At 48.8% G+C, this 4941-nt stretch overlaps 1 pseudogene; it reads left to right on the top strand.

Moving 5' to 3' along the window:
- Positions 1 to 345: 345 nt before the first annotated feature.
- LOC115312256 lies at positions 346 to 4447 on the top strand (annotated as a pseudogene).
- The last annotated feature ends 494 nt before the right edge of the window (positions 4448 to 4941 follow it).

Below are 4941 nucleotides of genomic sequence, written 5' to 3' on the forward strand. Positions count from 1 at the left end.
GATACTGCAATTATCGTTTCACAAACAAGGGACTACGTTTTCTTTTTGCCTTCCTCCGCGTGGGGTGAATTTCCCGTTCCCTCGGGATGCGCGGAAGCGCGCGTATCATGAACTCTTTCCCTCCGGGTTTTCGAGAAGTGCGTTTGTGTCCGCCCGTCCTCCCGAGGCGAAATTCAACGTCGCGACATCGTTTGACATCACGTACCAGAGGTTACGCTGCGATGCCAAACGTTTGTTTGGTTACGACTTGCCCCAACCGCAAATCGAAGAACGCCCGAAAAGGCCTGCGTTTCGTCGTCCTGCCGAAAGATGAACCTCGGAGAAGCACGTGGTTACGTCGCGCCGGCCGCCAAGACGACACCCAGAACTTGCCTATGACGCCCCGTTTTTGTCACGACCACTTCGACCAAAGTGAGTTCTTCTGCGCGGAGGACACGGGTCGTTCACAGCTTCGATGGAACGCGATGCCGACGCTTCTGCTTCCAGTCGAGGACGTGATCGAGGCATCTCCGCTGAAGCGCCAGAAAGTCGTGGTAAGTTCGTTTTCTTTTTTTCGCGGCATAGCTTTTGTGGGGAGTTCCTAAAATCTTAGAAGCCACGTGTTCGGAACAAGTTGCAAGACGAATTGCGCGTGCACGCGAAGCTTATGAGCAGGAGCTGTCCACGTAAAGGGATTTATTTGGACAGTGACCGAACACGGACGTACCGATACCCACGAAAAGTGCAATCGATACGTAATGTATAATAATAGATAATCCCAGTGCCAGTAGTGTCGTCAAGATCAGTTATTTCCTGTTTTATGGAGGGTTAGTCTCAATATTTCGGACCCCGGAAGGTCGCAGCCTAATTTTGTTTTCACAAGCAACAGTAATGCCGTTACTGTGCACATTGTGATCCGTCGGCACCAGATGAAATAGAACAGGAGCGCTTGAGCGTCTCTTCACGGTGGTCTTTGGCGAAATAAGGGTGGGTGGAATATATACGGAGTGCAAGTGCGTCTACTGTTCGCGTATCTCATGCGTTCGTTTACAACCGACATGTGCCCACGTGCTCTTGTTTGCCATCTGAGATCAACCAGTGGCAGCGCGTACCTGGCTGCTTCGTAAACGTGTGTTTCTTGCGTATTCTCTAAATTGCGCGTTGATTGGCACGTTGTTTATGCGTATTTATGTTTTCCCGGAAGCTCGTACAAACTCTCTCCTACGCGAAAGGCGCATTTTGGTTCACTTGCACGCCGTATTATGCGCTGCTTTGTTTCTATTCTTTTGGTCCCGATAGTACATGTTGCGCGTTGAAAAATAGAAGGAAATGATTGGGTTACAAAGATGTGGGAAATGCAAGACTTTTTAATTCCGAAAATTGCCCTCCCCCCCTTTTACTGCTTGCCAAGCTTGTACCATTGCAAACTGTTACGAGTAATGAAAATCATGTATGCAGAACATATCCCAAGAACTAGGCAGATGATGCATAATACCACTGTGTCACCATGAGATTCAATAAATAAATACTCATCTTTCTTCAAACAACTATTCCGCAGGGCAACGACACTGGTGCCACCAGTCGGGTACTAGTACCTTCTAGTAGTCCTGAGCATCAGGACAATGGTGCTGTGGAGCCTGCCACAACAGGTCAAGGTGCTCGTAAGTACTTTCGGAAATCAGCGTGCATATAGAGGTTACAAGTCTGTAATTTCTAATTGTAGCAGTGACAAACACCCTTGCTGTGGTAGCAGCTGCACCACCAGTAGCTGCACCACCAGCAGCTGTACCACCAGCGACAGCCATTGCCATGGAGGAGGCAGTTACACCACCAGTAGCTGCACTACCAGCAGCTGCACCACCAGCGACAGCCATTGCTGTGGAGGAGGCGGTTCCACTAAGACCGCTAAGCCCTGGAGCCACCAGCATCTCATCGGGATCCGATCTGACATACTCCCCAACTCGTGACGAAGATTTTGAGAGGTAAGCTGTTCTTGTTTACATTCCGTTTCGTTTCTAAATATTTTCTTGATTCTGCTGCAGCGATCAATACACACCAGGCCCACCAGAGGGGGAGCGACAGTTCCTCGTGTTTGAGAGCTGCCTGAGGGAGCTGTTCAGCACCTGCCAGGAGTGTTCAAGGCCCTGCAACACCACAATCACCCCCCTGGGCACACTGATCAAGGTGAAAAGCATCTGCCCCCTGAATCACGAGCGGATATGGGACAGTCAGCCTCTCATGAACGGGAGGGCAGCTGGAAACATCCTGCTGTCCAGCCACCTGCTGTTCTCTGGATCAAATGTCACAAGCACCTTGAGGATGCTGCGCCACATGAACGTGGAGGTCTTCAGCGATCAGACCTTCTACACGTATCAGAAGAGCCTCCTGTTCCCTGCAATCGACGAAGTGAGCAATATTTCAAAGGGTCTTAGTTGCTTTCTGTTTTTTTTTTCTTAGTGGTTATGCTTAAATAGGTAGATCTGAAGGCAGAGAAGGGTGAAATCTTAGTTGAAAAATGACTAATGCACTTTAGTTTTTGTAAACAAATACTGCAACATAGCCAGGGTTGACTACTAAATATTTATTTACTTGTGTATTTAGGAGGTACTGAAATTACAAATAAGCAAGTTTTATTTTATTGTGCACACATAACCGTAACTTTGTAAGGTTCACCTGGTTTGAACAGCAACAATCATTTACACTAACAGGTCTACCTGCAAGAACAACAGGATCTGGTCAGACAGCTGGAGGACCAGGATGTTGACATCACCAGCGATGGCAGATTCGACTCTCCTGGGTTCTCTGCCAAGTGCCTGACCTACACTGCACATGTTCAGCAGATCAACAAGATCCTCCACTCCATCCAAGTCCAGCTAGGAGAGGTAAGAAACCTGATCTGAGCGAAACGATAAACACTGCTTTGCTGGTCGCATGACTCGATTAAAATATGCCACACCTCTGCTTGTAGTCGGAGCGAGCCATGGCAAATGTCAACATGGAGAAGGAGGGCCTCATCAAGCTGCTGGAATTCTTCAAGGAGAAACGTACGTGCACTCAGTCAAGGCTCAGCAGCTACGCAGCAAATTTAGCAACCTGAGCTCACATTTAGTTTTATTATTGCAACTTTCTGGAAATATATGGTGCAGGTATCCATGTAAAATCCTTGGGCACTGACCGCCACCCTGCCATACGAAAACACATGGAGGTGCACGAACCTGGGACCGCCCACTACTTCGACATTTGGCACATCTCCAAAAGTAAGCAATTTTGACAAGTATTGCATTTAACCTACATTTTCAGGGAAATATGCTGCAGGTTGATCTGAGTTATCTCGTCAAATCTTAGGTGTGAAGAAAAAGCTGAACGCAGCACGAAAACGAGCTGGATGTCAACCCCTAGAAGAGTGGACGCAGGCGACCACCAACCACATGTACTGGTCTGCCATGGCTGCGGGAGGCAACAGGGAGCTGCTCGTCGAGATCTGGCTGAGCATGCAGAACCACGTCATCGACAAGCACACTGGTCACGGGGGCAGCTACACGCGGTGTGTGCACAACGAAATTCTCGAAGCCACAAAAATGTGGACGGATCCCAGTAAGTTATTGCCTTCATAGCCTAGTTTGCTTTTCCTAAACCACATTCTTTCTTCAGACTCCCCGGCCTACAGTCACTACAAGCAGATCACTGGGAACAAGCGCCTCCTGAAGGACCTGGCCCAGATGTCCCCCCACGGCCAGACATTCGCCCTGGAATCCTTCCACAGCGTCCTCATTGACTTCGCTCCCAAGTCCCGGGCATTCACTCCAGAAGGCATGCGTGCAAGGTAATATTATGATTAAGCTGCATTAATGTTTAATCAGTGTGCATATAATCGTTTATCACCTGAACCTACTACGACCTGACCTAGTCCTTTTCCCCAACGACTAGATATTGGTCTCTCAAAGTACAAGAGAAACGGTCGAATGACAATTAATATTGCAAACATCATCCCTAATAAAACACCATTTCACTGCAGGACTCGAGTGGCAATCTTGCATTTCAATGAGAACGCTGATCGCTGCCAAGCTGAGACGCAAGAGGGCAAGCCACGCTGGGCGGTGAAAACATCCAAAGCACGCAAGGGCCACCACACAGCTTGTCCCGTCAAGACAGCACCCACCTACAGTAAGTGTGGCATTCATTTTATGGTCGTTGACTTGCTCGGTCATTTGATAAAGTGAAAAAAAGAACCTTCAATTCCAGGCTACGTTCACAAGCTCGTAGAGGAGGTGATCGCAATCAATAGTCGATGGTGGTGTCTTGCTACTGCGGCGAAGGCCAGCACAAACATCTTTCCGGCGCCCATGACTGCGGCCTTTGCCAGGCCTTCAAAGGAGGAGTTAGTGGAAGCACGGAGGTCCCGCTTCGGCCGTACTCTGCAGTAAGGGCACTCTCTAAACTCATGTTTCATTTCCGCAGCCTGAACGAAGTATACCTGCCAGTTAAAATGAGCGTCCTAGTACATCAATGACTCTACTTTCACAGGACTCCCTGAACATCGCAATGCCCTCCATGCAGCCTGCCATCTCATCCTCAAAGCCAGTGGTAAGTGTGGCTGCAACGAAGCGATAACCGGTTTATAAATACGCCACCTTTTCTCTACAGAAATGCCCCGGACAGTACAAAGTCCACTCATTCGTCCCGCAGTCTCGTCATAAAAGCCAGCAGTAAGTGTGGCCGCTGCACGATGCTAGCTAGCAGTTCTGTAACTACCCAACCTTTTCTCTACAGAAATGCCCCAGGCAGTACAAAGTCCACTCAATCGTCCCGCAGTCTCGTCATAAAAGCCAGCAGTAAGTGTGGCCGCTGCACGATGCTAGCAATTCTGTAACTACCCAACCTTTTCTCTACAGAAATGCCCCAGGCAGTACAAAGTCCACTCAATCGTCCCGCAGTCTCGTCATAAAAGCCAGCAGTAAGTGT

This window comes from Ixodes scapularis, unplaced genomic scaffold (genome assembly GCF_016920785.2).
Source record: "Ixodes scapularis isolate PalLabHiFi unplaced genomic scaffold, ASM1692078v2 PGA_scaffold0__279_contigs__length_252992795, whole genome shotgun sequence".
Lineage (NCBI taxonomy): Eukaryota > Metazoa > Arthropoda > Arachnida > Ixodida > Ixodidae > Ixodes > Ixodes scapularis.